Here is a 25809-nt window from a genome sequence, read left to right on the forward strand (position 1 = left end):
TAAGCCGTCCCAGGCAATCTAACAGTGTAATCTGGTTGGCTCCGCCCTAATTATCAGAGGCATGCTGGATGAATCTAAGGATAGCTGTGGTGGCGTCCACTCTGCAAATGACCAGGTTTTTTAACCGAAAACAAGTATACAATCTACTGGTCTATCATTTCGATAGTTCATGAGAACATGTCGTTTCCAAAGTCACTTTTTAATGGCATGTCCACTATTCTTAACAATTCTAGGGAAATAATTTAGACTCTTAAATTTACTTATTTATATTTTTGGTTGGGAGCCTACCCTTTAGCAGGGGAGCCGTCTCTCTCCAGCCTAAATTCAATTATTTACACTTACTGGCTTGGGAAGTGTTTTAGGATTTCCTTTTCCAATAATTGTTGTTGTTTTAAACAATGTTTTCTATCTATTCTTGACAATTCCATGCAGTAATGGAATTTGATTATACCTACTCACCCTGTCACCTTCTCTAAATCTCTCTAACTCACTCTCTCTAATTCCGGACTTCTCAAATGAGTTTAATTGTGGTTGCTGGCATGGGCATGCGTACAGGATCATTTATGGGAAGATCGGCAGCTTACCACGGCCGCACCCCTGGAGGAAAATTACTCCCTGCCCCCAGCAGCCTTTTCCCTCGGGTAGCTCCCAGAGGTGTGGGTTTAATAAGTTTTTAAGCCATCATGCAAAGTCCTGGGGTTCATGGTACTTTGCTCTTAGTCATTACTCTTCCTCACCACCTTCCCTCATCCTCCTCACGGCATCTTGCTAGGACCCTTTCTTTGAAAAAGTCTCCTTTCTATTGCGTGTTTCATAAATTCCGCACCCTGCATTTCCCCTCCATTCTCCTCCTCCCAAAGACTTCTTCTCTTGCTGTGTCATTCTCCCTCTCTCTCTCTCTCTCTCTCTCTCTCTCTCTCTCTCTCTCTCACACACACACACACACACACACACACACACACACACACACACACAGACATACACACACAATCTACATTTCATATCTGAGAGGAAAGTGTGATACATTATTGCCTTTTTCACTCTGGCTATTTTCTTGCCAATGTCATGGCTTTATTATTATTATTATTATTATTATTATTGTTATTGTTATTACTATTGTTATCATTATTATAATTTATAGCTAAAAGCCATCCACTATGTATATGTCCCACATTTTCTGTATCCGTTCATCCTTTGATAGACATCCAGACTGGTTCCATTGCCTGGCCTAAATAAACACGGGGATGCAAGTGTCCATGTAATATGCTGACTTTGGGTGCATTCCCAGGAATGTGTGATTGTGTTGTAGCAAAACACTATTTCTAGTATTTTGAGGAACCTCCACACAGACTTCCAGAGTGGCTACACACGTTTACATTGCTGCCAGAAGCATGTGTTGCTGTCTGGTGTGGTTTTTTTGTTTGTTTTTATGGGAACCCTGCTGACTGGGGTGAGGTAGATCTCAAAGTGGCTTTAATTTGTATTTCCCTGATAACTAAAGGCACTGAACACTTTCCAGGTATTAGCCGTTTGTACTGCCTTGAGAGCCGTCTACTAGGTGTGTTAACCTATTTACTCATGGGTGATCTGGGGTTTCGGGTGGTTAGCTTTTGTAGTATGTATATTAGATATCAACCCTCATCTCATACATTATTGGTAGAGATTTTCCAGGTCCTGTGGATGATTGTTTTCTTTATTGGGCAGAAACTTCTCAACCATGTAGGATGTCATTTCTCAAGGTTGCTATTGCACTGTTGGAGTCCTTCTCAGAAGACCCTTGCCTGGGCCTCTCTGTCTTGGAGTGTTTTCCTATAGCAGTTTCAAAGTTTGATTCACTTTGAATGGATTTTTGTGAAGGGTCCAAGATACAGGCTTAGTCTGCCCATCCCAGGACCATTGTGTCAAGAGGCCATCTCTTTTCTCTAGTGTGTGCTTTCGAAAGCTCTGTTAAAATCTGGTTGGCTGCATCTGAGTGAGCTTATTGATGTCTCCTCTATGCTATTCAATTGGTCTACGTGCTTGTTTCATGCAAGTACCACACAGTGTTTGCTACTATGGTTCCTAAGTGTAACTAGAGATGAGAAATTGTGATAACCCCAGTGTTACTCTTTCTGTTCAGATGCTTTGGATATTCAGGGTCTTTTACACTTCCATATGAATGTTAGGAGTTGTTCGTTTGTTTGTTTGTTTTAGTTCTGTGAAGAGTGTCATTGATATTTTGAAGAGGATTGCATCGAATTTGTAGATTGCTTTACTTGTATAGTGATTTTCACACTATCAGTTCTGTCAACTCATGAAGGTGGGAATGTGGGAAGTCATTCCATGTTCTGGTGTCTTCCTCAACTTCTTTCTTGGTTAGGTTTAGTCTTAGGGCTTTCTTATTCAAACTATTGTGAAGGATGTCATTTTCCTAATTCATTTCTTGGCGCTCTTGTTAATGATATATAGAAAAACTGCTGCTTTCTGTGTGTTGAACTTTATCTTGCTACATTGCTGAAGTGAAAGAACTTTCTGGTGGGGCTTGTAGCATGATTTAGTGTAGAACTGTTGTCTGCAAATAGGGAAAATTTGACTCCTTCCTTGCCAATTTATTCTTTTTTCACTCATCGTATTGCTCTAGCAAAGACTTCAAGTGCTGTGTTGAATATGAGTAAAGAAAATGGACTTGTTTTTGAGTTTAGGGGAAATGCTTTGATTTTTCCTATTGAGTTTGTGTGTGTGTGTGTGTGTGTGTGTGTGTGTGTGTGTGTGTGTGTGTGTGTGTGTGTGTAAGCTTCATTATATTGAGGTATATTACTTCTGTTCCTAATTTGTTCAGTATTTTAATCACAGTGGGATGTGAGACTTGGCCAAAGGTATTTCTTCATTTATCAAGATGATCCTGTGACTTCTGTCTTGAAGTCTGTTTATGTGCTGTACTACATTATTGATGTAACCAACTTTGAAGCCTAGGATGTGGCTGTCTTTACAAGTAAGTCATGTTTCTTTCCAGACAACAAAATATCAGATCTTGTCCTTTACTCCAGGCAATCTGTGTCTCCTTATTGGTGAGTTGAAGTCATTTGCATTTAGTATTATTGCTGAATGGTTTTCCTATTAGGTGTGAACCAACTTTGCACACCTAAGATGTTGTGGTGTCCATTGTCTTCATGTGTGCCCAGGTTCAGTAGACAAGTGCTTCGCTGACAGTGTTTCCATCTCTGCTCATTAGGTACGTTGTATGTATGTGTATGGGGTGTTATTAGGGTAATATCATCTCCATAGACAAAGTTTAGCAGTATGCTTTCCATTTTTCTTTTGTGGGACTCAAACTGTTTTGATGTTAGCCCATCCTTAAAGGGTTGGTAGAACTGGTAACTGTGGTGGTTTGAATGAGCATGGCCCCCATAGGCTCTTATGTTTGAATGCTTGGTCCCCAGTAGGTGGAAATGTTTGGGAAGGATTGGGAGGTGTGGCCTTGTTGGAGGAAGTGTGTCACCTGGGGTGGGTTTTGAGGTTTCAAAAGCCCATGCTAGGCCCAGTCTCAGTCTTTCTCAGCCTGTTGCCTGTGGATTAGAATGTTAGCTCTTAGCTACTGCTCCAGTGCCACACCTGCCCGCCTGCCTGCCGGCCAACCCACAATGTTCCCTGACATGATGACAACAGACAAACTCTCTGAAACTGTAAGCAAACCCCCAATTAAATGCTTTTCTCTGTAAGTTGCTTTCGTCATAGTGTTTCATAATAGCAATAGAAAAATAACCAAGACAAAATATTTTCTGAAGTATAGGGCTAGTGACCAGTCTGACTTAGTCTGTGATTGTCTTTTCAAAAACTTTTATTTTTCTAATATATACATATAGTATATGTTTTATAATTTTTATTTAATATATATTAAAACACACACACACACACACACACACACACACACACACACACACATATGAAGAAATCGGAGGCTGGAGAGTTTTCTCAATGGTGAGAAGCATACACTTCCCTTACAGAGATCCTGAGTCTGGTTCTCAGCACCTAGGTCATGGAGTTTATAATTTCCTATAGCTCCAAGTCCTGGGCATCCTCAGACCCCTGTGGGCACCTGAACTTGCCTTCACATATCCACACATGGGTACACACATAACACATGAGTTTTTTAAAGTTTAAATTTTTGTGTTTCATTTTCTTTTTTATTGAAAATAAATTTCTTTTGTACAATATATTCTGATCATGGTTCCCTTCCCTCATCTCTTCCCAGATCCTCTCCACCTCTTCACCCATCCAACTTCAAATTTTGAAAGGAAATAAGAAGATGTGTTATGAGAATGTTTGTAAAATCATTAAGTCTATCATCATCATCATTATTACCGTTATTATATTGGATCATAACTTAACAGAGCATGCTTCTTAACATGAAAACTTTGGTTAATTTTATCCTTGGACACTGGTAAATTATGGTAAGCTATGATTTGCTTTATACCAAGATGAATGTTAGGTAACTGATTGCATAGTATAGGCTCAAAACTGTAAAAAGCTACACTGAATCAGTTACAGTTATGAAGGAAAAGTTGGATAAAATTATATGCTACACCACCATAGTAGTTAGTATTTTATTTTGAATCTTCAAGTGCAGAAGATTATACAATGATATATGCCAGTTTAGGGGTCATGAAATAAAAGTAGTTCAAGTTGAAATCCCTTCTTTTGTCTGGGACATATATATATATGACTGTGATATTCTGGGAGACAGTGGATCTATCTATCTATCTATCTATCTATCTATCTATCTATCTATCTATCTATCATCTAGTTTTACATGCATGTATGTCTATGCACTATGTATACATGTACATGCCTGCTACCTGTGGTTGCTAGAAGAAGGCATCCGAACCCTGGGGACTTGAGTTAAGATGGCTGTGGATCACGATGTGGGTGCTGAGAATCAGACCTGAATTCTCTGGAAGAGTGGCCAGTGCTCTACAGCCCCGAGCCATCTCTCAAGGACCCTTGTGTGTGTCTTTAGGTGCCCTCGTTTTTGACAGCGTTAAGAAATGGTATTGCTAATGCAGTAAGCTTGGTTGGCAGTTTCTTACTGGGGCTTGGTATATCTACTTCCATGCTCCTTGACTTTTTGGGTTGCTGAGAGACCTGATGCTATTCTGATGTATCTGCCTTTACAGTTAAGTAGATGTTTCCTCCTTGGAACTTTGAATGTTGTTTCTCTCCTTTGTATTTCTTTTCCAAATCACAGATCTATTTTAATACTGTAATTTTTGTTTTGATGTCATGTAGCATGAATCTTAAAAGGTCTTATTAATAAAAATCAAACCTGAGCCAGGTATTGGGGTGAATGCTGAAAGATCAGAGAACCAAAACAAGCCACAGCTTCCTCACCTCACCAGTTCCTCAGCTGGTCCTGTTTCCTCAGACTGGAAGCTTCTGTGTCCTCATCCAGAATAAATCTCAGCTGAACTGCTGCTAGAATCCTGAAAGCTTAACCAGCCAAATGCTTAACCAGTCAAATGCTTCTAGTTTCTGGTCTTCACGCCTTATATACCTTTCTGCTTTCTACCACCATTCCCTGGGATTAAAGCCTCGCATTCTGGGATTAAAGGCGTGAGTCACCATGCTTGGCTGTATCCTTGAACAGATGGATTTCTGCCTCTGGAATGCTAGGATTAAAGGCGTGTGCTACCACTGCCTAATCTCTATGTTTAATATTGTGGCTGTTCTATTCTCTGACCCCAGATAAGTTTATTAGGGTGCACAATATTTTGGGGAACACAATACCACCACAGATGTCAGTAATATTTTTATTTAACAGAATTTCTTTATTGAATCTTTGGGAATTTCACACCATACACCCCAATTCTGCCCACCTCCCAGTCACTCCTTATCCTCTCCCCACCCCTGCAGCACCCCCTAAAAGAAAATTAAAAAAATAAATAAAATTGAACCAAACCAAACCAAGCAAGCAAACAAACAAAAACAAAAAATCAAAACTGAAAAAACAAAACAAAAAAAAATTTTTTTTTTTGGTTTTTCGAGACAGGGTTGCTCTGTGTAGTTTTTGTGCCTGTCCCAGCTCTCACTCTATAGACCAGGTTGGCCTTGAACTCACAGAGATCCTCCTGGTTCTGACTCCCAACTGCTGGGATTAAAGGCGTGCGCCACCACTGCCGCCCGGCACTCCTCCCTCTTTCCTGCTCTCCTACATCTCCTCATTTCTCCTGGTGGTATTGGAACTGTCCTGAGTCACTCAGTACACCCTCTCGTCCAATCAGCTTTACTTGCAAATGTTCATTGCAATGAGTCGTTGATCTGGTTCCAGGTCTCCGGTTTTCAGTACACCATCTTCACTGGACCCACACCAGAACTCCTCCAGCATATCCTGTGGCCACCAGGAGTCATGGAGATCCTGAGGGTACTGTTCCACAGGACCAGTCCCTTCACAAGCTCCAGCAGGTCCTAGATGGGGTAGATATTAGGGTGGGTCAACCCAAGGCCTGACTGTGGGCCTGGGTGGTAGTTGAACTGGTCTGCCCAGGCTACTGGGACACCCCACTCAAGTGAGGGGCAGAGTCAGCTCCCCTATGTACCATCAGGGTCAGTTCTCCTTCACCTGTGGTGAGAAGTGGGGCCATCTCTCCTGAGTATGGGGGACCAGCTCTCCCGTGAGGGCTGGAGCCAGCTTTTTTGCTTTGATGTCCAGCGAGGAGCATGGCCAACTATCTCAGGACCAGTACAGGGTAGGGCCCACTCAGCTTGACCCTCTGATTTCGTCATGCATGGTTCCTATGACCCCCTGAGGTGACACAGGCCACAGACATCAACACAGACCCCAGCTTCAGCAAGACCACAGACCCAGACATGGCCCTCAGCAACAGCTTGGGCCCAGAGGACATCCTTGCTCCCAGTGGAAGCATAGGCCACTCAGATCAGGATGGCTCTGGTGGAGGCTCAGTCCCAGGACACCAACAAGGCCACATGCTGTGGCTCTGACCCAGGGCTTCCATGTAATGTTTGGTGGCAACATGGACCTCGGACTTCAACATAGACCCTGGCTTCAGTAGGACCACGGAATCAGACATAGTCCTCAGCCACAGCTGGGTCTGTATGTCACCATTGCGCCAGGTAGCAGTACAAGCCACTCAGGTTGGCATGACCTCAGGGGCAGCATGACCCTCAGACACTAATATGGCCCCAGGTCTAGGACATTCACATAGCTTTTGATGGTAACAGGAATCTTGGACATCAACATAGACCCTGGCTGCAGTATCACCGTGCACCCAGGCATGGCCCTCAGCTGCAGCTCTGGCCCAGACATCACCATGGCATCAAGTAGCAGTGCAGGCCACTCTATCTGCATAGCCCTGGCTACAGCATAGCCCTCGGCTACCAACATGGACTCAGATGGCTGACCTGACCTTGGGCATCCACATGGCCCTTGGTGGCAACAGACACAGCTTCAAGCTGCGGTAGGACAACGGACCCAGACATGGCCCTTGGTAGCAGCCTGGATGCAGACATCACCATGGCCCCAGGTGGTGGTACAGGCCACCCAGGCCAGCCTGGTCCCTGCGGCAGTGCAGCCCTCAGACACCAATGTGGCCCCAGGTGGAGGCCCAGCCACGGATAATCCACATGGCCATTGTGACAACAGGATCCACAGACATCAACACAGACCCTGGCGGCTACAGTGGCATGGATTCAGACATGGTCCTCCACAGCAGCCTGGGTCTGCATGTTACCATGACCATCATGGCAACGGGAAACACAGACATCAATAAGGACCCTGGCTGCAGTAGGGCCACAGTGTAGCTAGTGTTTTCCTGCCTTGCCCACAGTCAGGACAAATCTTTGTCACCCACCAGTCCCACAGCCGCTCAGACCCAGCCAAGTAAACACAGAGACTTATATTGCTTACAAACTGTATGGCCGTGGCAGGCTTCTTGCTAACTGTTCTTATAGCTTAAATTAATCCATTTCCATAAATCTATACCTTGCCACATGGCTCGTGGCTTACCGGTGTCTTCACATGCTGCTTGTCATGGTGGCGGCTGGCAGTGTCTCCCTCCCACCTTCCTGTTCTCTCAGTTCTCCTCTCTGTTAGTCCCGCCTATACTTCCTGCCTGACCACTGGCCAAACAGTGTTTTATTTATTGACCAATCAGAGCATTTGACATATAGACCATCCCACAGCACCACAGACCCAGACATAGCCCGGACCACACCATGGCACCAGATAACAGTATGTGCCCCTTAGATCCTATGTGGCCCCAGATACAGCTCCTGTGTACTTTTGACATCTTTTTTTTTTTTTTTTTTTAGTAATTTTTTTTTTTTTAATTTTTATTTGTTTATTGTGTATAGTGTTCTGTCTGCACTTCTCCCTGCAGGCCAGAGGAGGGCACCAGATCTCATTACAGATGGTTGTGAGCCACCATGTGGTTGCTGGGAATTGAACTCAGGACCTCTGGAAGAGCAGGTAGTACTCTTAACCTCTGAGCCATCTCTCCAGCCCACTTTTGACATCTTGACTATGTCATGCAGAGGATCTTCTCTGGCCATGTCTATTTGGGGTTCTATGTGCTTCTTGTGTTGGCTGTCCATTTCTTTCTTTGATTTGGGGTCTTCTGCAGTAATTTTATTCAATAGATTCCCTGTAGGTTTAGTTTCTGGCTCAGGTCTTTTTTTCATCCTGTGACTTCTTTGTTTGGGTCTTTTGATTGTGTTCCCAAGTTCTTGGACATCGTGGTCCTTCTTTTTCATTTCCTGGTTTTTGTGTTTACTGGTACAGCATTTCCTAACCCCATCCTCCATCCCCAGCATCCTTCTGGTTGGCTGAGTAAATAAGTGATGTTTTCACGCAGTTTTGTATTTGATTCATTGGGTTTTCCCATTCCCAATATTACTCTTTGTTTCTGTCTTTCAAAAACCTAATTTCATCTTGATTTGTCTTCACTGATGCTGAATTCCCCACGTGGGTTGCTAACTTGCTCACCCCTATTTCTGGCTTGCTGATCCCTGCCTCTGGCTTTTTCATGTATAGATGACTCCCTTCTGCATGTTTCTGGCTTCCTTTGCCTCCAGGATACTCACTACTTTCCTTGCCAGGCCCTGAATTAAACTTACCTGCTCGTTTGTAGTGTCTTTAAGGTCAACGATCATTTTCACTAGTACGCTTTTGGGATTTTTGTTTGCGTTGAGCTATTTCCCTATCTTCGAGTTCAATAGCTGTAAGGTGATGGTCCCTTGGGAGAGTCAAGCTGCCTTGCTTTTTCTTATGCCTACTGTTTGTGTCTGTGCAATTTACATATCTTTCGGGTTGAATGTCTCTTTCACTTGTTTGGTTTCTCTGGTTTTAAATTAATTTTTCGGTTGGCATGAGAAGTAATGGATTTCATCATGGCATCTTCATACACATGTCATAATACTTTGTTCTTCTTTTATCCCTTCCCCCTCCTTTCCTTTCCACTTTCCCCCTGAGCTAGCTCCCTTTATTCCCCAATTAATGCCTTCCTCTTTGTATTGCATATGCTCCACTACCTTCTCCGTTCTCACCTCCCTGAAGACCTTGTTCTCACTTCTCATTGCCTTCATTCTATTTGTGCAACACATACACATGTGTGCGCACACACATAACACACACACATGTACATATATGTAACTTAATATCTAGGTTTGGTATAGAAGAGAAAACATTACCTCTCTGAGTCTGGCTTATCCTGTTTAACACAGTGATTTCCAGTTGCATATATTTGCCTGAAAAATGTCATGGTTTCATTTTATGGCTGAAAAATTCCAGTCTGTACCTAATATCACATTGTCTTTATTCACTTATTTGATGATCAACAGCTAAACTGGTGCCATTTCCTGGCTATTGTGAATGGTGCATCAGTAAACATGAATGCACAGTATCTCTGTGGTGTGCCGACTCAGAGTCCTTCCGGTATATAATATACCCAGGGGTGGCATAGCTGGGTCACATAGCTGTGGGTGGCATAGCTCTGTTTTCAGTTTTTTATGGATCCTCCATACTGATCTCCATAGTGGCTGCACACATTTGCGCTCCCACCAGAATTGTGTACTGGTTCCTCTCTCCCTACAGCTTCACCATCATTTGTTATTTATTTCCATGATGAAAACATGAACTGGGGGTGAGATGCAATCCAGAGGAGTTTTAATTTTCATTTCCCCAATGGCTAAGGGTGTTGAATACTTTTTTTTTTCAAGTATTTCCATCTTTGTTTCTCTTTTCAAGATCTATTCAGTTCATTCGCCCTGTGATGACTAATCTTGGTTGTCAACTTGAGACACCTAGGAAGAGGGAAACTCAATGGAGGAATTACCTCCATCAAACTGGCCTGTGGGGAATTTTCTTGATGGCTGGCTAACGTGGGAAGGCCCAGTCCATTATGGGTAGTGCCATCCCTGGGCAGATGAAAGTGTAGTAGAGAAACAAAGGAAATAAAACAGTAGGGAAAGAAGACAAGAAAAAAAAAAAAGAAAAGGAAAAGGAACAATTGTCCAATAATGAGAAAAATATTTTTAAAAAAGCCAAGCACATGAAGAAGAACCAAAATAGCTTTAAAATATATTAAAGCAAGGGCCAGCCATGGTGGCGCATGCCTCTAATCCCAGCACTCGGGAGGCAGAGACAGAAGGATTATCTGTGAGTTTGAGGATCAGCCTGGTCTACCGAGTGAAGTTCTGTCTCAAATCAAAGAAAACAACAACAAAAACACTAACCAAAAAAATGATAAAATAGAAATACTGCTCAATGTATATTGAAAAGGAGAGGCACGGTGACAGGAAAGCAGGTGTGTGTGCGTGTGTGTATGTGTGTGTGTGTGTGTGTGTGTGTGTGTGTGTGTGTGTGTGTGTGTCTGTGTCTGTGTCTGTGTCTGTGTCTGTGTCTGTATATGTGTAGTACTGGAGCAGTTTTGCTGGCTCCTCTTGGACCCTTGGATACTGCCTGCTCTATGTGAGGGCTGCTGGCTGGACTCGTGGGCTCTTTCCCATGGTTTATGCTAGTATTGAGCTTGTGTTGGACAATCATCTACACCTACGGCCTTTATTCTAGCATCTCCCCTTCTATGCATGTTAGGGGCCCCTGCTGGCCACACGTGGCTTTGCCATCTGCTGGCTAGGCTCTGCACAGGCAGAGGACCTGTTTTTGTATTTGCAATGACTCCTAAGCATGAACTACTTTTCAGGAAGCATGCACTTGAGAGGTCTTGGGCCTTAGAGTAAACGGCAGACAGGTGGCTCAGAGTGGATCTGTGAGCTCAGGCCCAGAGCTATCCAATTCCAGTTATTCTCAGTTGATGAGCTCAGCTCTCAGCACAAGGGTGGGTTATGCACTTTGCTGCCTTTACTGATCTCTCTCTCTCCCCCCTACCCCCTTTACACACACACACACACACACACACACACACACACACACACACACACACACACACACACACACCACATGCGTACACGCACATGCATCCACACAGCCTGTGTTTTCCAGCTTGTCAGCATCCAGCCCTCCAGCTCTTCGTCGCAGCTTCCCCTAAGGGTCTCTCGCCTTGGGAAGTGGTTGGTTAAATCCAGGCTTCCTGGTTTGTGGTTGTTCGCTGTTCTCAGGCGCCCCCTCAAGACAGTGCACAGCTACTGGCTTTCTTGTCAGAAAGAGTGACAGGTTGGGACTCTGCTCCACTGTTGACCTGTCCACCTGACAGGATGCCGTCTCACCAAAACTTCACAGGAGAGTTGAGGCTCACGAAGGCTATGGGCTTGTGCCTTGATAGCCAGTGAGTATCTCTTCACCAGAAACCAGGGGCTTCCGTTCTGGATGGGGCTCCTTCCCCCGCCCCAAGCTGCCTTGGCTTCTTTTCTGTGTGTGCTTGTCAGCTGTGAGCTTTGCAAACTCTTCCTCTCTTTGCAGTAAAATCTCTTCTTCGGCTGACACTACTGAACTGAGCCGCCGCGGGAAGGCAGCTTCTCCTCTTCTGGCTTGCCCAAAGGTATTCTCTCTCGACTTCACTTTATTCATTTTGTTTGAAGTGCAACGAATCTGAGTGACATTTTGACCTAAGAAATGTCTTAGTGTATATGTGACCTGTTATCTGTACCTTTGGGATCTCACTTGGATACCACTCTCAAATATAAACGGTTTGGAGCATGGCAGGGAATGTGATGACCAGTCCCTGAAGTGCCCGCTGTATGGTCACCCATGTGCTCAACCGCTTGGTCACCCAGGTGTCCAGAGCTTATTGTCTTAATACTTTCCTATAAAAATTTAAACTAGTTCATTCATCGTATTCAACACGTTGTGATCAACTCCTGCGGCTGAAATTTTCTTATGGCTATAGAAAAAGGAACCAGAAGCAAATATATTTTATTTTCATACATTTACTGAGAATCTAATGTTAAAATCAGCTGATTTTATTGAGTCTTACTCAGAGCCAGGCCAGAGCCACTGAGTAGTGGGTTTGTTTTAACACAGTGCATTTTGCACAAACCCTGTGAATGAAATCCCCTTTCAGTGCTATTGTGTGTGAGAGGCTAGTGTGTGCCTGGCCCAGAGCCACTCAGCAGCAGGAGGTTGCGATGGCCCTGCCTTCAAGAAGCACAGGACTTGGCTAGTCGGGTCCACTAAATATGGGAGGTGCTGAAGGTGTTTTTATTATTACAGTTATTATTATTGTTGTTGTTGTTTTATATTTTTACTTATTTTCTTCGTGGTAAGCGCTGTGTGAGCCACTGCGTGCATATGGAGGTCAGAGGAAAACTTACAAGAGTCAATGGGTCCTGGAGTTTAGGTTCAGGCCATTGGGCTTGACTACAAGCTCCTTAATTGGCTGAGCCATCTTGCCGGCCCTGAATGTGTTTTGTGTCTAATTTTTTCTTTTTCATTTATTTTTTGTTCTTTTATTTATTTATTTATTTATTTATTTTTATTATTTTTTTATTTATTTTGGCTAGTCTCAAACTTGTGAGCTCATGTGATGCTCCCACATCAGCTTCCCAAGGAACTGGGATTATAAGTGTGCGTAATCAACATGCAACATTGGCTCCTAGCATATATGCATACAAACTGCTTCCTTCTAAAGCCAGACGGTTAGAGCTTGCCTCAAACTGACAACTCGGTGCTGAGGGACCCCAAACAAGGGAGCAATAGCTTCCCCCTGAGCAAGCGAGGCAGAGCCTCCTCAGAGAGGTGTCACTTAAAGGGAGCATGGCAGGAGGAAGGGAAGGAGCCCGTGGTGGCACAGCAATGCAAGGTAACAGGCAGAGTAGCAGTCCAGGGCGCAGCAGGGCCAGGCGCTTGTTCGTGGCAGTGTGAGCTGCACAGCTGAGCGGGAGGTGCAGCCGACCAGCACTGAAGGGGGTCCTGAGCAGGCTGCGTCCTACAGGAATCTGAAACGGCTCACGTTTCTTTCTAAGAAGGTGACTCCACTGACTTTGGACTGCCCCTGACTGTAAGGGACAGTGACAGATGACCCCAACACCAGGGATAGCAAAAGCTGAGGGAAGACAGATGTTAAGCTTGGGTCACTTGGGGGTATTTGGAGGGAAGCACACCAAACTCTTGAGGTGGTGGTAGAGGTAGGATGAAAAAAGTGCCTGGCATGGCCGCATGCAAAGGTTATAATCATCAAGGTGTGACCCCAACAACCCAGAGACCCTCCAGCTAACTTCAGGCCATCGTGTCCAGGGTGAAAGCGGACAGTGCTGGAGACTCGGAAGTGTTGATCTCCATGCTGCCCTTCTGTGAACCCTAACACTTTTGAGGCTTCAGCACGCCACCCTCTCAGGGGGGCTGAGAAGAAGTGAGTTGTGTGGACCACCTCGGAGAGTTCTAAATTCACACTCGCCCTCTCCATGCAAGCACAGACCATGCTCCTTAAGCATCCATCATTGCAGAAGGGATTCTGAGTCTGTTTGTCCTACTTGCCCCCCCCCCCACTAAGTCACAAGAGCACAGCAGGACAAGAAGGTTCCACTGGGGCTGAAATCACAGGCTTTGATGCCATTCAAGCTGGCACGCCTGTACAGCCACTGTGCCTGTCGACGCTCCTGGAAGCAGCTAGGAGCAGGTCCCCTGGGATGGCCTCAAGCCCACAGGGCGTTCCACAGAGAGCAGGAGGTCAGTTATAGAAGGCAGCATGGCAATCACAAAAAACCTGGCTGCCAGCCTCGGGAACTTGTCCCACACACTCCTGATCCTCAGCCAGGAAGACTCCTGTAATAGAAACACAAGGGAGCTGGATCTTTGTCCCAAAGGAGACCTTAAGTCCTTGTAGGAGAAGAGAAAAAAAAATCTATATACACGTCAAGACAAAGCCACAAATTAGACCAGCCTTGACAGCAGGAAACAGTTCTATTGAAATTGCATGGCCACATTACTATCTGGAAACCAAAGTTCACAAGCTAAGAGGGGGAGAGGGCTCAGCTGCACAGAAGAGATGAGAAGAAAGTGTGTGTGTGTGTGTGTGTGTGTGTGTGTGTGTGTGTGTGTGTGTGTGTGTGTCTGTGTGTGTGTGTGTGTGTGTGTGTGCCTGTGTCTGTGCATATGTGTGTGTTGTAAGGAGACAAAACTTTGTGTCTCTTTCAGGTCAAGACCCATCAAAGCAAGAGCTAGTCAGATTACCCTTTCTCTAACGACTGACCCACAGGATAGCCACTCATTAACCAAAGGAGTTTCTTTGCAGAATCCTTTCTACCTAGTGTCTACATATATATATATACCACCTATGGCACACCAAAGCCAGGCCATAAGGCACCACTTGGCCCTCTGCAAGCCCGAGGTGGGCTGAGTCCCAGCAGGGACCCCTTAGTCCTGCTTACCCTGTCCCAGCATATCTGCTTTGTTGCTCTGGTTCAGGCCTGTGTTCTGCAAGCTCATTTTACCCATCACTTTGTGCTAAGGTACAGTTCATGAGCTATGGCTTAGTAAATCCCTCTGAGATGTGTTCATTATCCTACCTTCTCTCCAGTAGTCTCCAGTGCCCAAACTGGGGGAGTTCGAACGAAAACACCTTGATGTCGTTGTCTGTCAAAGTCCTTTTAAAGAGATGTCAGCATCCTGACACTTGAGTCCCCAGAGAAGTCAGGCAGGACGGTCACGGGTTTCCCACCTCTTGGGAAGCTCCTCTGTCTGCTTCTCCCTTCGTCTGATTCTGCATTTTCATTCAAACAAGATTATCTCCCAATACAACTCTCCAAGATGGACATACACAAGAAACTGTCCCAAACAGTGTGTGAAGGTCAAGATCTGCTCTTACCAAGAGAAAAAAATAGCATAAGCTTAGAAATGCCCAAACAGAAGTGTGAAAAGGTAAAATGTCCAGAGTCACTTACTCAAATGAGCAGGAACTTCTCTGGGTACAAAACAATTTTACCAGTGCATGTATGTACAGATATGTAGATGCTCATACACCAGAGAGACCTCAAAAATAGCAGTTAATGTGAAATATGCTTTAAAAATGACAAATGACCTCAAAACAGCATGGCTGTTAGTAGCAAGCCTTAGCCTCTCACTCCCAACTTGGAGGACCAGTGGGCTTTGCTGGTCTTGGCTCCAGGCTGTGAGTTAGCTTTAGTTATTATGTCTCCAGATTTGGGGACTAGCAGTTGCTTAGGGCCTGCCTTCCACATGACAATGACAGAAACCTAGAGTGGTAGAGGAGAAATCACAGTGCATCTTAAGGGCTTGGTCTCAAACTGGCATAATGTCCCTTTTGTCCACCTTCTTTTAGCCACTGAGGCGTGTATGGTCAGGTCCAGCATCAGTGAGTCAGGATGAAGAAAGGAAAGGACTCAGCCACCGTACAATGACACAGAGGTCTCAGGGACGTGCATGGCAGTGCTCAGAGGTGGGTTTGGGAACAGGAAAATAGGGCCACAAGTGTCAGATGATGAGTTCAGGGAGTTTGGGACTGACTATGGCAGGCATGGCTACCTTGCCAAGGACAGTGGCTTTTATCAGGTAGGCAGTGGACTGATACTGAGGGGTAAGGAATGGCTTGGCCATGGTTTCCTCTCCCAGCTGCTCCAAGGCACACAGGAGCATGTGGTGGCTGAATGGAAACCAGTGCCTGCTGCCAGGGACAGGGAGAAGCTTTTGGGGACAGGTCTGGGCTCGTGGCCAGGGTCACTCTGGGCATGCATGTGTCACATATAAACTTAGCTCTGACTGGGCTCATAGATTAGCTGAGTGCTCTGGGGGTGTAAGAAGCTACAAGGGTAAGGGCTGAAAGCACAGGACTCGTCACAAAACTAAGTTCCCAGTCAGAGGGAACCTTGTGATTCAACCCCAGCCCCACTTAACTCGAGGCTCAGTTTCCACACTGATAAAATGGTTGCCATTCCCACATTTTCTCAACTTAGATCCAGGATGAAGTAATGTAAGCAAAAATCAGAATGACTAATGAATATTCGTGACATTTTAATTGTTCTTTTTCTCTTTTGCTGTACTGAGGATTGAATCAGGTCCTTCCATACCCCAGACACTAAGCTATACCCCCACGTTTTATTTCATTTTTCTTTTGAGGTATGGTCTTGCTATTTAACCTAGAAAGGCCTTCAGCTCCTGCTGCCTTAGCCACCCAAGTAGCTGGGGTTGCAGGCATGCACGCCAGGCCCACTAACCATTCTTTATATTGGTATGTAAGATGCATACGTGGAGGATCACAATAGTTGAAGCAAAGGAACAGCTACTCTTCTAGTGAACTAACCCTGTACAGATGGCCCTCAACTTGTGATGATTCGACTCATAATCTTTAACTTCACAACAACAAAGAAGAAGTACATACTCAGGGAGAAGACTTAAAACACCTTTTTGGAAACACTTACTCCGTACCTCAAGCTGGCCTGGAACTCGCTATGTAGACCAGGCTGGCCTGGAACTCAGATTATCCTGTCTCCTGAAAGTCCTGGGATTAAAAGTGTGCACCACCATACCCAGCCAGACTTTAACTTTTGAATTCATATTCTTTTCCATCCTGGTCTTCTTTCCACAGGCTAGACAAGGGCAGCAAGCTGCAACCCCCAGTCAACCCTGTGGTCATCGAGGAAATAGCCCATACTCCATAGAGCTCTGTTGTCAACTGTGATGTTCTTCAGGTTAGATGTGGAGCATTTTCAGCATGATATTTTCAATGTACAGTATATGTCCTTATCAGGATGTTGTCTCCCAGTGAGTCTAGAAGCAGCTCTGGTTTTGTGGGGTGCTAGCACCAGCAGGGACATCAGTGAAAGGGACACCAAGTGTGTGATTATTGGAGATGAGGAGAGGACCCACAGTGCTCACGCTGCCAGCAAAGCTGGAAGGGTGCTAAGCACTGAGACTCTTTATATTTAGCAAAATCGAGGCTATACTCACAACTGTGCTAAAACTGCTGTTTACAAGACCCCAAGGGCTAGGAGAGAAAGCCCCTAGGAGATGATGTCATAAGGGAACTATCAAACAGCCCCTGCCACTGTAATGTTATTTCCACAGGCAGAAGGCATGTCTAGGAGCTCACCTTTATTGGTGAAATTATTAAGGCCACTCCACATAGTTAAAAGGAGATTTATTTAATGGTGTAACTTACAAATTAAGGGATAGGTAGGTCGCAGGGTCTGGGGAAGGTGTATTGCAGTCCAGCGGTGTTCTCTGGAGCTCTGCTTGGCCCACCTCTACCGTCCAGGGTCCCGGAACAGAGAGAGAGTGCTGGCCATCCAGATCTCAGGTCTCCAGGTGCCTCCCTTGGCCCTGCCTTGTAGGCGTGACAGTTGCCAAAGTCTCAATGGGGGTTGGAACTTCCAGATCAAAGCTGGAATGGCTACCCACTACACACCTTGGTTGACTTCTTTGGAGGGAGATAAAAGTTAATATTCATTCTTCCGCTCCGTGCACTTGAGAAGCAAATGACATGGGGTGGGGGTGGGGATGGGGGTGGGAGGTCTTAAACTGAGAGCACGGTAGATCCAAAAAAGGAATTAACAGAGAAGAAGGGTGGATAGGAGCTCAGTTGGTGCTGTAGAAGTGTAAAGCATTGGAAGGTACTTGTTTCAACTAAAATAACCTTGGGAAAGGAGACACCCTGAAGCAGAGTTTGTTTGTGAATTCTGCATCTGACAACAGAGAGAGCCACAGAGAGGTGCCTTGGCCAGTTACAGCTTGGAGACTTGATTCTGGACCTGCTAATGGGGGCATCAGGTTCCTCAAGTGGACCCATTCTTTGATAGACAGGCTGGAAGCTAACACTGTGAAAACCAATAGCAGTCAGCTGGTTTGGATGCCGGGCTTGTGCATCTTCAGGAAGCTGGATCATTCCCAGAGGTGATGAGTGTAGAGTAGAAGGTCAGCTCACCATCCCAGGGATGCCTGCTTGCAGGAAGCTCCAACACATTGTGGCCAGTTAAAAGTGTAAGATGTGGCCTGCTGGAATGATCTGAACAGAAGTTGGGGAATAGATTTCCAACCATGATTTTTTGGTGACTTAATGGAAATTAATGAGACTAATATACCCTAAAGAAGGCCCATGACAAATTTCCCCTCACACTGTGAGCAACAATGGAAAAATGCTAAGCATTAAGGGTCCATACTGGACAAATTACCTTCTTAGATTGCTTGCTTTTATAAGGCTCAACAGAATACAATCTAATCGAATTCACATGCAATGAAACAAGATTTGAGTAAGAAGAAAAGAGTGGGTGAAAGCTGAAAAGGTTTGGACTTTGGCTCAGGCTCAATCTCAACAAATCTGCATTCTATAATTCAGATCAAATTTTGCACATACAACCATGTGACACAGAGCAAGGTCTTAATCTTATAATAAGGGAATGCATACTCCTCTGTCGATCCATTAGTTTGTATTGCCTAGTGACATCACAACCATCTTAGTCGGTGTGAGTATACTCTACAGGGTTACATAATGATGCAAATGCCTGACATTGGATGTATCTTACTATTGAGTACCACATAACTTCCAGCTCCCCAACTCTGACCAGCTGTGGCTTTGGAAGAGAAATGATTATAACACTGTGATTCTGGAATCAATAAAGAAAAACACAGCCTTGTTTCCATACTGGGGAAAATTTCTTGGGGGTAGATATTGTAAGCCTATGTACCCCGGAAAACATCCCTCTTATCAAATGCCACAGGAGGCAGGATATATGGGAAGACAGAAGATGGATGTGTAACACAGGATGGTGACTGAGGAGGAAATGTTAGAGGAAGTGGAGTTTAAAGAGAACAGAGAACACAGCTAAGTCTGTCAGGCTGCTGAAGCCAGAAGACAGGTGCTGAGGATCCTTGGACTTGAACGCGGGGATCCTGAGGAAGGCAGGTCTCAGCACATGTTTGCTTTTCCATTTCATCCTCCTCCTCTTCCTCCCCACCCTGCTCCTTCTGTTCCTCTCTTTCGGGGTTTGTTCTTGGACCAAATGTGTCCCAATTATAACAACAAAAAAAAAAGATTGTTTATAACTTCCTTATGCCAAGCATCCTTTATGAAAGTCAATTTTGTTTATATTGTTTATAGTGTGGAGTAATTTATGGCAATATTACTAAAATAGATCAAGGAATTGTGTTTTGCCTTTTCATACCTCCATGAAAACAGGGCTTTGGAAAATTTCTTCCTTGTTTTACAAATATTCTTTCATGAGAGATTTAATATCTGTTACGCTTTATGATATATTTGTGAAACATTTACCAAATGCAAAAAATAGGGAGAGAGATATCTTATCTTCAACCTTCCCAAACATATCTCCTTAATTATTGGCTAAGGCAACCCCAAACAGAGGCCTTTATAGTCTTCTGCCTCAGTGTTCCATTCTGAGGCTCTGGGAAGGATCCACAGGCCTCATACCCAAGGAGGGCCAGGCTAGGATGGAGCAGCAAGGTTAAAATGTCCTGTGAACTTATAGAAATAAACTTGGGGGGGCACCATGGCACCTTCTTTCTCTGAAGATGCTACTCTGCTTCCTTTGGGGGGCATTTAAACTTCTGGGAATCTTATCTAATTTCTGAATTTGAGATAATTTGAAAGTATCTGAGATCCTGGAAAGGTTTATTTTTTTTATTTCCCTCTTACTCTAAAGATGTGACCTAAAGTGAGAAAATTCCCCCGGGGGGCTTCTCTGGTAAAGAAGGAATCCCTGACCAGGAAGATGGTGCTTTAACAGAGGATGACAATGTCTAGACCTGAAATTTTGGGGATCCAGTATTATTAAACACAAATAGGATTTTAAGAAAATGGCATGCATGGTGGGTGAAAGCTCTGACAGTGAATTAGGAACTATGAAAACTATGTAGAAATCTTGTGGTAAGGAAACAGAAGACATGGGCTCGCTTTGGCATCACACATTTACACATTCCCAAAGTGGAAACGACCCGGGGAAATGGCACACACAGATCAGGATGGTGTCATCTTCAGGAGTGGACTAAGATGCAACACTCAGTGTCTTCTTTCTGTCCGTTGTCAATTTTCAGGGGAACCTCACAAGTGGATAATAATAATAATCATTTATTATTTTTATTACTATTTACTCCTGAGGTTGCTGAGAATGGTGATGTCAGGCAAGCTTTCACAAATAGATTCATCTTGGAATTTCTGCTTCCAATAATATCAAAAAAATTGGGGCAAATCTTCTCAAAAACAGCTATAAAAATTGTACAAAATGTTTAACATCCATCTACTTGAAGTCACGTAAGAGCTAACAAGATAGAGAATTGTTGGGGAGCATCTGAGGAATGGTAGGAATTCAAGGGATAAGTCTGGAGTAACAGAATATACCCATCTCTGAGGAAGCAGTCATAAGTTGGTTGAGAACTGGGGGAGATTCTATAGAAGTCCAGAGCTTTCCAGGGAAGGAAAAAAGGTGTCCCTGGGAATTTTCTCACTTTAGGTCATAGCCTTAGAGTAAGAGGGAAATAGAAATAAATGAACCCTTCCAGAACCTCAGATACTTTCAAACTATCTCAAGTTCTGAAATTAGATAAGATTCCCAGATGTTTAAATGCCCCCTGAAGGAAGCATAGTAGCATCTTTGGAGAAAGAGGGTGCCATGGGGCTCCCCAAGTTTATTTCTACAAGTTCCCAGGACATATTATATTTATACTATAAGATTGTGTCTCTTAGTATCAGAAAAGTTGCACTCATATAGCTTAACCAACAGGGCTTCCTAAACATGACCTGAACAAAGAAGACACCAATCGACAGGCTAATACAGAAGCAGAGAAGCTCAGGGGGCCTCGACCCTAGACAAAGAACTACAGGCAACTAAGGGATGCAGGGAGTGGAAGAAACAGTCTTCTCCAGGGAAGAACACACCAATTGGTTACCTAACGTCAAGTAGTCAGCCATGAAAATGTACATACAAGTAACATTATACAGACTGAGCAGGCTGTATGCATGTATTAGAACACACTCTGGTGTGTGTGTGTGTGTGTGTGTGTGTGTGTGTGTGTGTGTGTGTGTGTGTCTGTGTGTGTGTGTGTGTGTGTCTGTGTGTATTAAAATGAAGCCATGCATTTCTGAAGAGCAATGGGAGGGTTTGGAATGAGGAAGGGAAGGGGAGAAATTATGTAATTATATTATAACCTCAAAGATAAATTAATGAGGTAAAGAGGGGAAGAACAGTGGAACAAAAAATGGGAGAAACAGATGCAGCTCTGCGGGGCTCCAGACTATAAAGTCCACAGATTCAAATATTGAAATAATCTGTGTACTATCTGGTGGTGTGAATAAGAATGGCCCCCATAGGCTCATGGATTTGAATGCTTGGTCATCAGGGAGTGGCACTACTTGAGAGGCATTAAGAGGTGTGGCCTTGTTGGAGGAAGAATGTCACTATGAGTGGGCTTTGGGGTTTCAAATGCTCAAGCAGACCCAGTTTTCTCTCTCTCTCTCTCTCTCTCTCTCTCTCTCTCTCTCTCTCTCTCTCTCTCTCTCTCTCTTTCCTGCTCCCTGTGATTGGGATGTAGAACTCTCTGTTACCTCTCCAGCTCCATGTCTGCCTGCAAGCAGCAATGGTCCTCACTGTGACGACAGCGTACTAAACCTTTGAACAGTAAGCCAGCCCTAATTAAATGTTTTCCTTTATAAGAGTTGCCATGGGCATGGTGTCTCCTCACAGCAATAGAACACTGACTAAGACAAGATACCTGAAGATAATTCTAAATAAGATTCTGTGGGATTGGTAAGGACTGCATGAGAGAGCTAGGTCAAAGAATGTTGGCATAATTCTGAGGACTTCATGTGCAGGCGCCATTGCTCACAGTGATTAGCAAATACATATCTTGGTTTTTTTATTCAAAAACCTTGAGGGGGGTTGGAGAGATGGCTCAACAGTTAAGAACATCACTGCTCTTGTAGAGGACCCAGGGTCAGTTCTCAGTGCCCACGTGGTGGCTCACAACCACCTGTAATTCCAGTTCTATGGGATCTGATGCCCCCTTCTGACTTGCTCAGGCTCCTGCAAGCGCGTAGTGCAATACATACACTCAAGCACACACACATACAATGAAATAAATAAATTCTTAAAAAGTATTGAGGACACCCTAACCCTATGAAAACTTGTAAGATCAAGTAAAAAGAAATAATATGCCTGCGGGAGAGACACTCTAATGAAAGTATATTCAAGGGATCATGAAAAACACCTTGGCATGAATACTGCCATTTTGACTTCAGACTCCATTTTACCTGAAGGCTGAAATAGCGTTTAAGTTCCCAAGCCTTAGGGGAACTGAGAACTTCCCAATGGCTGATCAACCTCCTCCCTAAACCATAAAAATAGTCATTATGTATCTTTAGTTCTCTAGAAACATTATTACTGTTTCTAACAGAGGGAACAAATGAATCTGATTGGTTGGGCTTAACTTGGCAACAAATGTTTGTGATTTTTGTGCTTACGAACCTCACTTCTGCCCCTGCCCAGGGCTGTCAGGAGAAACAAGGCTCCTGAGTCCTTGTCCTGAAGACCTGATGGATCAGTGACTCACTTACGTGGTGAATTATTAACATCTTTGGAACCCGTAAATATTATCTCTCTCCTTCCTCATGGTGAATAACAGACTAGGTGTAACAATACTTTAAAATGTGAGTAGAATAAGGCAAACAGGAAGTTAGTGTGGATTCAGAAAGGCAGGTAAACTGGAGTATAGTATGAAATTATCTGAAGTGCTAGTGAGTAGTGAAAAGTTGGTTGATGGCTTTCTATTTTTTTATTTTCCATTTTTCGAGACAGGGTTTCTCTGTGTAGTTTTAGTGCCTGTCCTGGATCTCCCTCTGTAGACCAGACTGGCCTCGAACTCACAGAGATCCACCTGGCTCTGCCTCCAGAGCGCTGGGATTAAAGGTGTGTGCCACTGTCGCCCGGCTAATGCCCTTCTGTTTTAACATAATGGATTCTGACCACTTCTCGGTGCTTCAGTTCCCATCCTGAAAAATAGTCATAATGATAATTATAAGATTTCCAGAAAGACTAACTTATACCTGTATCACTTGTTTATGGAATTTAATGAAGTTTAACTCATAGAAATAGAGCAGATAATGATAGTTACCAGAGGGGAGGGGAGAAGAGGAGGGGAGGAGGGGTGAGAGGGGAGGGGAATACAAGTGGAAGAAAGAGGAGAAGAGGGGAGAGGATGGGAAGGCACGGGCATTTTGTACAGTTTTATACAGAAGGAGAACAGGTTTTGAGGTCTATTGCACAACAAGGTGACTATTCTTAACAGTCAGCAATAAGGCATTGTATATGTCAAAATAACTAAATCCATTTCTAACATCTCTTCCTGAAAATGAGAGTTAAGTGAGGTGATAGATATGCCAACTAACATGATATAATCATGTTATAGTATATGTGTATCAAAATATCATATCTCATAAAGACAAACCAATCAAAACTTAAATAAATTAATTAAATATAAAAGACTAAGAATAATGCCTGACTCTTACTAAGGATTCTCTTAGTGTGTTCATGATTAGTTATCATGGGCACACTGCCAATTGCTCATCTAGTATTCATCTCCCACAATGCACTACTTCTTTGGCTAAGAGGTTGTACAGCTGACTTACAGTCTTCTCCAACTGTTAAGATTCTGTACAGACTCTCTTCACAACATCTAGCTATAATATTTGTCACTCAGGTTTCATCATTTGCTGTGTTCAGTCTGTTTGTTTTCTTAAAAAAGCACAGCAGAGGGCTGGCTATATGGCAGGGAGTCATCAAATATTATCAGAGAGCCTAGTAATTCCTGGCATCCATGTGTAAAGCAAGGGCCTGGCAGAGTGAGTGGAGATATGGCCATCAAAACAGTGTGTTCAAAACAATTCCTGCCTGAATGGGGGGTTGGGGGGGGAATGCTGTCCCCCAGTAGGATGGAAGCAGTGACTTACCATAATTGTAACCTTTAATTCTCCAGCAATTATCACTCTTTCCATCTACCCATTAGCAAATGAACACTCATACAGTTTAGGTATTTTTACAAATGCTCACATCTGGCATGAAATGAAATGCAAGCCAGATGCCAGGCCTCCTTGGAAATAACCCCATGTCATTTCCCACCAGGTTACACCACATTGATTTCTTTAGATTTACTTTATTAGTCTTTAAAATATGCACATTCCTGTGTGTCTCTGTGTGGGGATGAGCACATCATAACTGCAGGTGCTCAGAGATCGAGGTTTCAGAGTTCCCAGAGCTGCAGTCCCGGGCAGTTGTTACTTGTCCCGTGTGTATGATGGGAACCAAACTCAGGTCCTCTGGAAAAGCAGTACATTCTCTTCACTGCCGGGACACCTCTCCAGCCCCATCATGTGATTTTTCATGTGGCGAAGCATGGAAAATAGTAGTCACAAATAAAAGGAAACCAGAGCTATAGAAAGATCCCTGATGTCTACTTTACGTTAACACAAATAAAAGCTATGTCTGAGAGTTCTGGTGTCTTATTTCAGGCCACCAATGTATGCGGGGCATGGTAGGTCTCCCTGCACATCCTGAGTGGGGCTTGGCACTGCCTGAACTTGGGATTGTTGGCTTCACTGCTAAGGGATCCCAACTCTGGCACTGTGATTTCAGAGATTCCAAGTAGGCTGTCAAAACAGGAGCCAAGATCAGCAAGTATCTCGTTAACAAGGTGATGCTGACACATGAAACATCAGCAAAGAAGGCAAGGCAGCACGTAGATGAACGCACTGTGTGGTGCTCGGAAGGGAGAACAGGGTGGGAGGCAGGTACTTGGTCCTCACAATCCGTCACTCACCAGTTGCTAGTTCTTTTGTTGCCCACCTGGCTAGACCCACACTCAAGGGGAAGGTTCTCATTCTACAGCCTGCCCTTGCCGCTCAGCTGCATACAACTAGTCATCACTTCTCTGTGGATTGGCTCGGTGGAAGAGCATCTTGGACCTTGTTGTACGGGTTGGTGAGAGACCGCACCCAATGATGAGCAGATGAAGCGAGGCTTTAGTGACGCATCTAAGGTGGGAATCTACTTCCCAGGTGTCTGTTATCCATGAATAGGAGTACCAGCATGGTGGTGTTGGTGTTGGTGTTCTCCCATAGTGTCTGGCACAATGGTTTAGAGGGTTTAGTTCCTTTTGATTTCTCATGAATACAATTGATCCATTCTTGCCTTTGGATCTTGGTTATTTTACCTCTAAAGTCTTCTCTAATATCCCCACAACTGTAGGAAGGTAGAGACGGTACCTATTAGCACTTTCATTATGTGAGACCTCAGGATCTCCACCCCCATTCTGACCACCTCTCATTTCTCAGCAGCCAGGACACTCTGTTCCCAGTAATCCAGCTACCAACAATGCTATCCTTGAGGACCCGTGTGCCAGACACTGTT

The 25809-nt window shown here is 44.2% G+C and overlaps 1 protein-coding gene across 1 annotated transcript in view; it reads left to right on the top strand.

Moving 5' to 3' along the window:
* The window catches only part of Fhl2 (four and a half LIM domains 2), a 151127-nt gene that overhangs the window by 5827 nt on the left and 119491 nt on the right, over positions 1-25809 (top strand). The window contains exon 2 of the mRNA XM_052744982.1: positions 11909-11987. The gene's annotated coding sequence lies outside the window, so the exon portion shown is untranslated. The remainder of the gene's footprint in view (positions 1-11908; positions 11988-25809) is intronic.

This window comes from Peromyscus californicus, unplaced genomic scaffold (assembly GCF_007827085.1).
Source record: "Peromyscus californicus insignis strain IS unplaced genomic scaffold, ASM782708v3 Scaffold_19__1_contigs__length_69161282, whole genome shotgun sequence".
Taxonomy (NCBI): domain Eukaryota; kingdom Metazoa; phylum Chordata; class Mammalia; order Rodentia; family Cricetidae; genus Peromyscus; species Peromyscus californicus.